Source organism: Lepus europaeus, chromosome 5 (genome assembly GCF_033115175.1).
Source record: "Lepus europaeus isolate LE1 chromosome 5, mLepTim1.pri, whole genome shotgun sequence".
Lineage (NCBI taxonomy): Eukaryota > Metazoa > Chordata > Mammalia > Lagomorpha > Leporidae > Lepus > Lepus europaeus.
In genome coordinates, this window is record NC_084831.1 from 64,172,542 (window position 1) to 64,185,206 (window position 12,665).

Below are 12,665 nucleotides of genomic sequence, written 5' to 3' on the forward strand. Positions count from 1 at the left end.
ATGCAGGGGTCAAAGCAGATGACAGAGAGGCAAGTCAGACATCTGTTAACAAGAAGCCACTGATATTCCTGCAAGCAGGTGTCATTACCAGAGCCAGGAGATCAGGGTGTCTCATCAACAGCTGGATCCCTGGTGTGGGCTTCTCAGTGTGAGGTGTGCCAGTGGGAAAATGGGCTCTCCAGAGGACATTGGTGTCAAGGAGGAGAAATCTCTTGTAGGAGACACTGCTTATGGCAGTAGAAGAGGGAATGTAGCCCACTTCTCCCTCCCCCCATCAGCAATCTCTTTCTCACAGCTGTCTCTCGCTGGGTGAATACTGCCAGAAACCAGAAAACATAGTAGGTGAATATGTTCAAAGGTGTGATTCAGAGTGCAGCAAGAGTGGAGTAAAGAATGGCCTTGAGATCAAATAGGCAAAATGAATGCACAATATCTTGTCTTAAATTTTAGGTAATACCTCATTTTCAAAATGTAGAATTAGTTCCTATTATTCTAGCTCAAAACATTAATATTGCCATAAATGTATTATATCTTTTTATGCAGAATTCTCCACAGTAAGGGAGGATAATTAATTTTGCTAATATTTTACATATTAACTTTACTGTCTATATTCTTAAATAAGTCACTTGAAATTAATGAGAGGAATATCAATTATATCCTAATTCAAAGACAGAAAGAGGAAAGGAACTATCTGTACATTATTAGATCTTTGGTAAAAGAAAAACATACATTTATTGAATAGCCACTCTGAATCATTCACTCTGAGAAATGACTAGTATAATTATATTTAAACTTTTTACTGCAAACCAGAAAACGAACATTATTTTTATTTCTGACAGAACAAAAGTGAGCTTAAAGAGAAGAAGATACTTCATCACTTCATATACTTTATATATCAGAGTTGGATATAATTTGAGGGTAAATTAATTCCTATCTCATAGTATCATACTTATAACACCAGTCTTAACTAATTTTAAAAGAAAAAAAATTTCTCAAACTATTATTGAAAGAGAAAAGAAATCCAAAGGAAATTTTATTTGGTCATTGGAGAGCTTTTACTCAAGAAATTTTACTCAATCATTCTATTGTTTGTTAAATATGTGTTTTGGCCCCAATTGCATGCCATCCCCTGCTCTAGTCACTCAGGGTAAGTAAACAACATAGATAAGTTCCATACTTTCACAGAGTTTATCACAACCTGCCATATATTAGAGAATCCAAACCTATGTTCTCTACCAAATCAGTGTTTCTCAATTTGGCATGAATTTTATCCCAGCAGACATTTCAGTGTTCAGTTGAAGAAGGTTATTGGTATCTAATGCATAGAGGTCAGGGTTGCTTCTAAACCTCCTACACTGCACATGTCAATGGCACTGAGGTTGTCAAATATGGTTTTATATGGATATAAAATTATCAGGCTTTTTGAGGGCATATGTATATATGTGTGGAGGGATATTCCTTTTCTATTTGATGCCATAAAAATTATCACAAATTTATCTTGAAACAGCATAAGTGTATATCTAATTCTATGGGATAGAAGTTCAACACAAATTTCACTCAGCTATAATTGAGGTCTTGGGAGGGCTGAGTTCCCTTTTGGACTCCCCAGGAGAGAATCCATTTCTTATTTTTTTCCAGCTTGTAGATATTTCTCATATTCCCCTTGGCTCATGGTCCTCTTCTTCTATTTATTTTTTAATTAAACTTTTATTTAATGAATATAAATTTCCAAAGTACAGCTTATGGGTTACAATGGCTTCCCCCCCATAACTTCCCTCCCACCCGCAACCCTCCCCTTTCCCGCTCCCTCTCCCCTTCCAATCACATCATGATTCATTTTCAATTCTCTTTATATACAGAAGATCAGTTTAGTATATATTAGGTAACTATTTCAACAGTTTGCCCCCATATAGCAAGACAAAGTGAAAAAAAAATACTGTTGGAGTACTAGTTATAGCATTAAATAAGAGTGTACAGCACATTAAAGACAGAGATCCTACATGTTATTTTTTTTTAAAAATTAATTAATTTTCTATGCCATTTCCAATTTAACACCAGGTTTTTTTTTTCATTTCAATTATCTTTATATACAGAAGATTGATTCAGTATATAATTAGTAAAGATCTCATCAGTTTGTACCCACGCAGAAACACAAAGTGTAAAAATACTGTTTTAGTAATAGTTATAGCATCACTGCACATTAGACAACACATTAAGGACAGATCCCACATGGGATGTAAGTACACAGTGACTTCTGTTGCTGACTTAACAATTTGACACTCCTGTTCATGGTGTCAGTAATCTCCCTAGGCTCTAGTCATGAGTTGCCAGGGCTATGGAAGCCTTTAGAATTCGCTGACTTTGATCTTATTCCGACAGGGTCATAGTCAAAGTGGAAGTTCTCTCCTCCCTTTAGAGAAAGGTACCTCCTTCTTTGATGGCCCCATTCTTTCCACTGGGATCTCACTCACAGAGATCTTTCATTTAGGTCTTCTTCTTCTTTTTTTTTTTTCCAGAGTGTCTTGACTTTCCATTTCTACAATACTCTCATGGGCTCTTCAGCCAGATCCGAATGCCTTGAGGGCTGATTCTGAGGCCAGAGTGTTGTTTAGGACGTCTGCCATTGTATGAGTCTGCTGTGTATCCCGCTTCCCATGATGGATGGATTGTTCTCTCCCTTTTTGATTCTATCAGTTAGTATTAGCAGACACTTGTCTTGTTTGTGTGATCCCTTTGATTCAGAGCCATCGAATGTGAACTGAAATTGATCACTTGGACTAGTAGATGGCATTGGTACATGCCACCTTTGTGGGATTGTATTGGAATCCCCTGGCACATTTCTAATTCCATCATTTGGGGCAAGTCTGATTGTGCATGTCCCAAATTGTACATTTCCTCCCTCTCTTTTTCCACTCTTAAATTTAACAGGGATCACTTTTCAGTTAAAATTTAAACACCTAAGAATAATTGTGTGTTAATTACAGAGTTCAACCACTAGTACTAGAACAACAGCAATGGTGAGTTGAGCCCTTTTGGATTACGTTATTGTAACCTATGCCTGTGTTCACATTCCCACAGACTCCCTCCTTCTGTCTCTCTTTTCCATTTTTAAGTGCCCTTGTGATTTCCTTGAGACCATCTGGGTAATCTAAGATAATATCTCCTCAAGAAGATCAGGTTACACACTTTTCTATGTGACCTAACCTATTCACTAGTTCTGCATGTTAGGAGTTAGTCATGTTGTGGGACTATTATTCTGTTAACCACATGGAAGGACATACATGGAACTTTTATCAAAGCTATCTGCACACGGTAGGTATTGAATGAAAGTGGAACTGCACAAATCTTATTGAATTAAATTAATCTTATTGAATTAAGCATAGGCAACCACAATACACATATTTGCCTTCTTTTGCAATGATAAATAGTTCTGAAATCTATCCTTGTTCAAGTCTTCAAAATCTCTTTATAAAATATGTCCGTCCACTAATTTGCTAAAATCAAGACGTGAAAGAATGAATAACACCTTGAGAGAAAGTTGTAGTTGTGTTATTCTCTTTGTCTTTTTAAATGTTAATCTCTTAGTTGGTCTTGGCATTAGGGACAGTTGCCTATAATCTTTGTAGCTAACTCTGTCCTATATAAACTATAATTTTTCTCAAACTAACATCGCTGGGAGAAAAATACTGGTTTGTAAACTATTGATATTTCATGTACAACCTGAAATCTCTATTCTGCATTTGTGGAAACGTGGAGATTAGTTGAGAATGAGGATGTTCGGACCAGGAATGAAAATAGGCAATGCAAATCATGAATGCTTAACTAATCCTTTTAATTTAAATTTTTTCTTGTTATATCAGTGTTCTTGATGTTTTTCCCTAAAGATAGCATCAATACATTAAATCACAGGTTAGGCAGAGTGATTGCCATGAACCCATGGAGAAAAATATTTATACATGTATACAATCGATAAAACTCTGGTTAGTTCTTTTTTTATTTTTATTTTTATTTATTTATTTTTTTGACAGGCAGAGTGGATAGTGAGAGAGAGAGAGACAGAGAGAAAGGTCTTCCTTTTTGCCATTGGTTCACCCTCCAATGGCCGCTGTGGCCAGCGCATCTTGCTGATCCAAAGCCAGGAGCCAGGTGCTTCTCCTGGTCACCCATGCGGGTGCAGGGCCCAAGCACTTGGGCCATCCTCCACTGCCTTCCCGGGCCATAGCGGACAGCTGGCCTGGAAGAGGGGCAACCGGGATAGAATCCGGCACCCCAACCGGGACTAGAACCCAGTGTGCCAGCGCTGCAAGGCGGAGGATTAGCTTGTTAAGCCACGGAGCCGGCCTCCTCTGGTTAGTTCTTAATATCTGTCAGGTTCTTCCCTGGATGTTTGGGAGTCAAAAAGGATTAAGACTCAGTTTTCACCCTCAAGATCTCACTTAGTTTCTTATTTAGAGTTATTGCAAAGATTTATGGGGTTCATAAGGCTTGGAATATACAAAATTTTAAAGGGATGAATACTTTCCAGAGACAGGGACTACAGATCTAGATGGCTTCATGACCACCCATTGCTTAAGAACAAATCTAGTGGCCAGCGCTGTGGCTCACTAGGCTAGTCCTCCGCCTACGGCGCCGGCACCCCGGGTTCTAGTCCTGGTCAGGGCGCCCAATTCTGTCCCGGTTGCTCCTCTTCCAGTCCAGCTCTCTGCTGTGGCGGAGGAGTGCAGTGGAGGATGGCCCAGGTCCTTGGGCCCTGCACTCGCATGGGAAACCAGGAGGAAGCACCTGGCTCCTAGCTTCGGATCGGCGCAACACGCCAGCCAAAACACACCGGCTTTAGAAGCCACTTGCGAGGGTGAACCAACGGCAAAGGAAGACCTTTCTCTCTGTCTCTGTCTCTCCTCTCACTGTCTAACTCTGCCTGTCAAAACAAACAAACAAAAACAAAAAACAAAACAAAACAAAAAACCCAAATCTAGCAATGTGGGTGAGAAAGCTGACAGATTACTGCAAGGTTCCTGTTGCTCTTGCTAGATTACCAACCAAAAGATCCTTAAAGGATGATGTGGAATGGAATGGAGCAAAGTCACTGGGATATTGATCACTCGAATTGTACAAGTTGAACACTGCCACTAGTGGTAACTGTGCCCACTGAATATGATTAATTCTTGGTTTTTTTTTTGGGGGGGGATACAAATAATAAGATAAATGGCATCATTAGTGAATATAAATCTTAATCTCTGCTAAATTTTATCTTTGCCCTAAATAAAGGTTAGAAGGGTGATATCATGAAGATTTCAGTTAACAAAAGCAGCAAAACTTGAACTTTCTCAGTAACAATGTCTTAATTATACATAGGATTTGAGAAAGAAAACAACAATTATATCATAGATCAAATCCTACTACCATGGCTTCCAAGGAGAAAATAAGTTATTCCACCAGACTTAGATTTTATTTGCAGTGTTTCTCAAAATAAATGGACCAGCTAGCGGCTGATAATCTTTTATTTATAGAGAGATTTTCAAAGTGATGGTGTACATTACATTGGGATTTGACATGTATTACTTATACAGTTGTTTTCTTTGTTTTTCAGGAAAAAATGAAGATACTCAAGGCCAGCAGCAAATGTAGCCACTCTACAACATATATATGAAACAGAACTCAAAATTATTACCAAGAAAATAAAATATGGGATCAGACAGAGCTTTGAGACACTTCTGAAACTCTGTGCTTCAGAAGTTATAAAAATAACCATTAATCATTAAAGAAATTTTTAAGGGCAACATCTTGCTGAAAGGGTTAATTACTTCAAAATACTTACCAGTTTTATTTATTTATTTATTTATTTATTTTTGACAAGCAGAGTTAGACAGTGAGAGAGAGAGAGAGAAAGGTCTTCCTTCCGTTGGTTCGCCCCCCAAATGACCACTAAGGCCAGTGCGCTGTGCCAATCCGAAGCCAGGAGCCAGATGCATCCTTCTGGTCTCCCATGCAGGTGCAGGGCCCGAGCACTTGGGCCATTCTCCACTGCCTTCCTGGGCCACAGCAGGGAGCTGGACTGGAAGAGGAGCAACCGGGACAGAGCTGGTGCCCCAACCGGGACTAGAACCTGGGGTTTCGGCGCCGCAGGCAGAGGATTAGCCTAGTGAGCTGTGACGCCGGTCACCAATTTTATTTTATTTCACTTTTTATTTTATTTTTGAGCTATTAAGTTATTAGAAACAAACTCTGCTTTCCTTAGACTCAAAATGAATAATGCATGTTATCCTTTTTTTTCTTATCAATCATATTGCAAGATATCCTATTATTTAATACTTGCCAACATGATTCAGAACTTAAAAGAGAAGGATAAAGTAGGGCAAAATTGTTCCTCATCAAGACCTAACACAAATTATACATTTGATTGATTTTTGCCCACTCCTGCTACCCCTCAAAATATTTTCCAGCTTTTGTGTAGATACAAGACATTACAGTAGAACCTTCCTTGCTGGCACAATTGCCTTTTCAGAAAAGATATTATTTAAACCCCAATACTGCCCCTCTTTATCATCACCAGCTCACAAAGCTATTTCTATAGGAAAAACAGATGGCTCAGATGGAAGCCAACTATGTGCAATATCTATCAATATTATTTTTTCTTGATCTTTCCTGTATCTCATCGATACATTGAAAGTATATAATAAAATATACAACAAACACAATTATTTCTTTTGTTTATAGTAAGCCATATGTAATAGATTTTGGCACAGTGTTGATCTAAGATGTTGTTCTAATACCATTTTCTATGTTAGACAAAATATAAGACTTTTGCACGATCTCTTGATTAGGAAAATTTGATAATATACATTAGTTATAGAAAACATTTTTGGTCATAAGTTAAGATACTGCTTGGGAAACCCACATTTCATATCAGAGTGTCTGGGTTCCAGTATTGGCTTCTGTCCTGATTCCAGTTTCCTTGTAATATGCCCCTGGGAAGCAGCATAAATGGTTCAAGTAGTTAGGTCCTTGCCACTCATATGGAGACATGCATTAAATTTCAGGCTCCTGACTTTGGTGTGGCCTGGTCCTAGCTGTTGAGGTCATTTGAGGAGTGAAACAGTGGGTGGAAAATTTCTTTTTGCCTTTCTTTGTCTCTTATCCATTCAAACAAAATGAAAATAAATTACAAAAATATATAGAGAAACTCTATATGGAAGAATAACACAATTTATTGAAATCTATCATTTCTTGCTGTTACTCTTTTTATCCCAACCTCAGAAAAATCATGCCCAATAACCTTGTAACGACCATCAAAGGAAAAATATTTAGAAGAAAAGAAAAATGTATATTGTGAAATAAAAGCCAATATTAAAATGAGAATTTCACTAAATTAATTTAATTAACCTTATGTCATATGAAACATGTTAGCAAAACTAAAATTCTAGAAAATGCCAATAGATGCCCAGATAGATCTGAAGTAATGTTTTCCTAGAAGCTGGTTTGATACACCCTGCTAAGTAATTATAGGAATTCTAGCTAAAATGGACTGCATGAAAAATAAACATGAAAATGTCTACTGAAACATGCATTAATTTTTAAATGTCATACCATATATAACTCTCTAAAAACCCTTACCATATAGAAGCACAGATGAATGGAACTAATTTTGTCTGCAAAGGAATATTTAGGGAAATTATCCAGATCACAAATGACACTTGGAACATTTATTTGTTACTTGTTACTGTTACTTGTTGAAACTTTGGAACTGCTCACAGTTGCAAAGCAATAATGTTAATTTTCCAATGTATACGACATTGTGGCATGCTTTTTCGTTTGTTTGTATTTTAATTTTTGGCCATTACATCTTTTTCTCTTTTGTGTCTTTAGGGGGAAAGCAGACCCATGTCCTGTGATGCTGTTTTCAGCAATCAGGTCCAACTGGAACAGAAGTATGATGTCCTTCTCTTCATATGTGCACCTTGTCAAGGCTTAAAATAGTCATAGAAAGGACATTAACATTATATTAAGACATGCTGGTCTTTAAAGAATATGGATTTATAGTATGCCACTTAGACTAATTGCTCTCCAGATATTCATTGGAAGGGTAATTTTAAAGTATTTGCACATGAATTCCTATTGAATGATCCTTTGAGAGAAATAATATTTATGGAAGTTTTCTTCAGATAGGTTAGGTTCCAAAATTTATTTGTAGGTTAAAGTGATACTCAAAGTTCTCTCTCTAACTAAACTGGCATCATGATGGATTTTTTTCAATATTTAATTTTTTCCTTCTCTGCAATTCAGACAATGTTGATAGAGGTGGTATAAGAGAAAACCTTATGAATAAGTTCTGTGTCCTACATAGTTACTGTTGAAATTTTCTTTACATCAGAGTGATTCTCTAAGGTGGCTTTTGGTAGTAATGATTCTTCATTCTGGGTAACAAAGTCAGGGCATCGAGAAAAGCAGTTTTTAACCTTATGGATCATGAAGCGTATAACCAATTATAAGCTTTTCTCTCTATGAATTGGTTGTTAGAAACAATGGAACTCAGGGGTTTTTGTTTTGCTTTGTTTTTCTGTTTTTTTTTTTTTTTCCTTTTTAATCAAGGTATTGAAGTATAGAGACTGTGACAGAAATTTTGTAATCTAACCTCACCTCTGACTATAATCTTGTATTATTTATTGTTGTCATCTGATTTATCTTACTTATCTTGATGTACTGAATACTTATTTTTAAAGTTTTAAATCCCTTTCATAATGTTAATAATAAATGGTGGTTGAATGTGTTGTCCTTCCATTTTACAAAGCCTTTCTCAAAACAATGACTAAGCCTGAAACAAGAGTCTAACATTGTCACACTTTGGGATCTTTGGGAATTAGACTCTGAAACAAGATGAAATTTAAAGTCCAGATTATTAATGACAGAATATCTTTGAATCATTCCCTAGGGAAGAAATAGAAAGGAGAGAGAATTGAACAGAGCAAAAAGTTGACCTGTAATGCAATCTGGACCACAACCTTAGCTGTCCCATAATGAAACTCCAGAGCAAAAAATGGCTCATGAGAATTATTCTACGTTGCATGTCAACTATGCTAGGCAAGAACTGACCTTGGGCAAGGTAGCTTTCTATACTTGAAGCTATCCTCAAAACAGCTAACAACTGAATGCTCACTGCACACTACATATACTCAACTTATTGCAAATATTCTAGATAAGTCAGATGCCAGGAGGAAACTAAAAACCAAGCTCCAACTTGTCACATTCTTCAAACTCCATGAATACATAAATTGCTTACCTCAGCTGGTGAAAGAAAAAAAAATTCAACAAGAAAGAAAATATACCTTTGGAGTAAATATTACCAGGAGTAATGTGTAAAAATTAGTTTCCATGGTGTTCAAAGTAAAGTACGAATTTTTTTTCACTTTTAAATTAACTATCTTTTTCACATGTAATTCAAAAGAAAATAATAATAGGGGTTTTTTTGTTTTGTTTTATTTTTGTTTATTGTACTTATATTTTATTTATTTTAGTCATTTTTCTTTCTACTTTAACTGGCAATAGACCTTAAAGATCTTCTGGATCTGAATGCAGATCTGGTTCTGAACCTCTCTTAAAAATGAGAAAACTAGGCCGGCGCCGTGGCTTAACAGGCTAATCCTCCGCCTTGTGGCGCCAGCACACTGGGTTCTAGTCCCGGTTGGGGCACCGATCCTGTCCCAGTTGCCCCTCTTCCAGGCCAGCTCTCTGCTGTGGCCAGGGAGTGCAGTGGAGGATGGCCCAAGTGCTTGGGCCCTGCACCCCATGGGAGACCAGGAGAAGCACCTGGCTCCTGCCATCGGATCAGCACGGTGCGCCGGCCGCAGCGCGCCTACCGTGGCGGCCATTGGAGGGTGAACCAACGGCAAAAAGGAAGACCTTTCTCTCTGTCTCCCTCTACTGTCCACTCTGCCTGTCCAAAAAAAAAAAAAAAAAAAAGAGAAAACTAGAGTTCAGACAGGGCTATTATTTACTTATTTTTGGTGGTCACTTTCAGAATTAGAATTCAAGTTTTCTAACTCCTACTCTAGTGGTGTTTCTCCCTTATAACTGCATTGATTTTTATGGTTAGTTCAAAGAATCACCAGCACAAATGAGTTCCACATGCATAGTGTCTGTGTTGACAAGATATCCTCCTTATCATTCTCTTTCTAACATAATTTTATTTCAATACCTACCTTATGCATAATGTTGAAACAATTGAAAATCGGTTTTGTTTCTACCAGCCAATCTCTGTTTGACATCAGTGATTAATAGTCTTCCCTCAATTGCTAGATTTCTTTATCTTGGTTAATAACGGATTGACAAATTGTTAAGCAATGAACATATGCTTCGAGACTATCCAGCTACACAATTAAAGACAAAGTTTATTCTGTTCATTGAGAGGAAATGTAGCTGATTTTTTATGACTTTTTTTAGTTTTTGAATTGATGGACAAGCCTATTAATGTATTCCCTGAACTTTATTAATGCAATTGGAAAACTGCCCATATGTCAATCAACTTCTAGTAAGTAATTATGTTCATTAATATGGTAAAATCATTAGCTTTTAATTTGACCCACTGAAATATATTCAAGATAGTATCAAGAAGTTTTTTTAGTCTGTTTGATTTAGAGAAGCAAAAATTTATACTGAGAAACATTCAATAAGTATACTAATTGCTAACTTCAGAAGTTCACCATCCTTACGTGGCCAGCAAAAGAGTGGTACACAGTAAAGAATAAAGTAACAGCTTTGTGAGGGAAACAGGAAGTTTGATTTAAAAAAAATAGGGGAAGCTGGGTGCAGTTCATTTATTGTGGTAAATATACCAGCATAAAATGTTGACAACGGAAAAGCCAAATGTACTTAATAAATTGTGACAGATATATCATACTAATACCATACTAACAAAAGTGGGAGCTGGGCATGGGCTACATGGAAAATCTTTATACCACTTCAGAGGTTTTGTTTTGTAAATGTAAAACTATTCTGTAATAAGAATTTTATAAAAACAAATTTAAATAGAAATGCTACAAGAATTAAACACATGCCTAGGCATGGCTTATATACCCCTTCTTTGAAAACGTACCTACTCTGATTTAAAAACATAGGCCTAGCATGGAACAAGAAATATTGAATAAAGGTAAAGAGGATATGTTTAGTGGTCAGAAATACATGAGGTTTTCAAAAATTTCACAGGAAATTACTTTTTAAACTGCATTTTCTAGAAACTTTTTGAAATCAGTATACATGTCATTTACATCTACATATTTAATACATACAAAGAAAATGTCTATTTTAAGTGATTCAAACATTATTAAAGTACATTTTTTCTCAAGTAATAAAAATATTTGTAATTTTTGAGTTAGAAACTCAAATAAAAGAGCATATAACTAAGGGGCTGGCGCTGTGGCTCATTTGGTTAATCCTCCACCTGCGGCGCTGGCATCCCATATGGGCTCCGGTTCTAGTCCCGGTTGCTCCTCTTCTAGTCCAGCTTCCTGCTGTGGCCCAGGAAGGCACTGGAAGATGGCCAAAGTGCTTGGCTCCAGCAATCGCATGGGAGTCCAGGAGGAAGCACCTGGCTCCTGGCTTCGGATCGGCGCAGCGCACCGGCCATAGTGGCCATTTGGGGGGTGAACCAACGGAAGGAGGACCTTTCTCTCTGTCTCTGTCTCTCACTGTCTAACTCTACTGTCAAATAATTTTTTTTTTTTTTGGACAGGCAGAGTGGACAGTGAGAGAGAGAGATAGAGAGAAAGGTCTTCCTTTTGCCGTTGGTTCACCCTCCAATGGCTGCCGCGGTAGGCGCGCTGGGGCCGGCACACCGTGCTGATCCGATGGCAGGAGCCAGGTGCTTCTCCTGGTCTCCCATGGGGTGCAGGGCCCAAGCACTTGGGCCATCCTCCACTGCACTCCCTGGCCACAGTAGAGAGCTGGCCTGGAAGAGGGGCAACCGGGACAGGATCGGTGCCCCAACCGGGACTAGAACCCGGTGTGCTGGCGCCACAGGTGGAGGATTAGCCAAGTGAGCTGCGGCGCCGGCCGTCAAATAAATTTTTTAAAAAAGCACATAACTAAACAAGAGGAAGGCCTAATGGAAGAAACAAAGTTTTTGTCTCGCATTCTCATGTTAGTTTTTCAAATTAGACTAACTCCTGACCTCTAGAATCTCTGAATTACGTTGGCCTAAAGATGTACTCTTGCAAAAACCTTATTGCATTCTCATTTGCCACTTTTAAATAATGAGCATCACCAGCCTGAAAGAATCTGTAATAAGATAAACTGTTGAGAAAATTAATTGACATATTCTTCAATTTATACTTTCCTCCTTAAAGTTAATTGTTTAATTATGAAGTTTAATTTTATCACAAAGTTAAACTATTTACTCATAATTGAAGCTGTGTTTGAATTCAGCTTTACCTTTATGTAAGGAAATAAAGTTCAATTAAGTTGTAGATTTATATCTTTTTCAGACTTAAGCCATGCAACTAAATTAATTTTTAGTCTTGCCTTATTGAAAGGCAAAGTCAGAGACAGTACATCTAACTTGTTCAGACAACATTCACACACAATAGAAAATTCATGCCGTGGTACCACATCATTATAAGATGGTTTATTAATTTTACTTAAAAACACTGCAATACCATTTTAAACTCCACAAA

The 12,665-nt window shown here is 37.4% G+C and overlaps 1 protein-coding gene across 1 annotated transcript in view; it reads right to left on the bottom strand.

The window, feature by feature from the left end:
* NEGR1 (neuronal growth regulator 1) overlaps positions 1-12,665 on the bottom strand; it is a 952,382-nt gene that overhangs the window by 555,497 nt on the left and 384,220 nt on the right. The gene's annotated exons all lie outside the window — the stretch shown is intronic.